The following is a 981-nucleotide window of genomic DNA, read 5'->3' on the forward strand; positions in this document are numbered from 1 at the left end:
TAAACATAGGAAAGTATAGTAAAATTATGGTATAAAATATAAAAAACCGGTGCACCTGTATAGGACACTTACCACGGATAGAGCTTGCATGACTGGAAGTTGCTCTGGGTGAATCAGTGGGTGAGTGGTGAGTGAATGTGAAGGTCTAGGACATTACTGAACACTACTGTAGACTTGATAAACACTGTACACTTAGGCTACAGTACACGTATAAAATAAAGTAATTGTGTTACTACATTACAATAATTATGACATCACTAGATGATAAGAAATTTTCAGCTCCATTATAATTTTATGGGACCACTGTCACACATACAGATGTCATTGACCTAAATGTCTTTATGTGGTGTTTGACTGTAATATACAAAATATTTTCTGAAGAGGCAGCAGAATCTGAGTACTGAAGTCACACTGCCTAGGACTGAATCCTGTTTTCACTACTTTTTATACATACAGTAAAAACTCTCTGATCAAAATAAATTTTTCTATTTAGGTTTTGCCACGTCTTTATATACGAGCAGAAAGCAAACAATAACTAACAAGACACAAATTTTGTTTAAAAATATATAATATGTATTCTTAGGAATAAAACTGTAAATAATCTGTAATATCTTTCATTGTTGTTTGGCTAGATGACAACAGGTAGACACAATCATTAGTTTCATCAGTATTGCTATTCTAAAATTCTTAGTCACACCCACTAATTCCATAGTTTTAGCTATTAAAGCTATACCTGTTGATTCCCAAATCTATCAATCAATATTTGCCTTAATCTCTATACATGGCAAGAATTAACTTTTAAAAATGAAGACAATGACTGTCATGAGAATATTGGAGTCTTACGTTTCCGCAGTCAGAATCAGAACTCTCTCCATTGGGAGATGTCACCATAGAAGATCAGTCTACTTCAAAATTATGGCAAAAATGAAATTGGTTTTCATGACTCCCAATACAGTTCCTTCCCTGTTCTTCTCATAGATA

Source organism: Galeopterus variegatus, unplaced genomic scaffold (assembly GCF_000696425.1).
Source record: "Galeopterus variegatus unplaced genomic scaffold, G_variegatus-3.0.2 Scaffold8953, whole genome shotgun sequence".
NCBI lineage: Eukaryota > Metazoa > Chordata > Mammalia > Dermoptera > Cynocephalidae > Galeopterus > Galeopterus variegatus.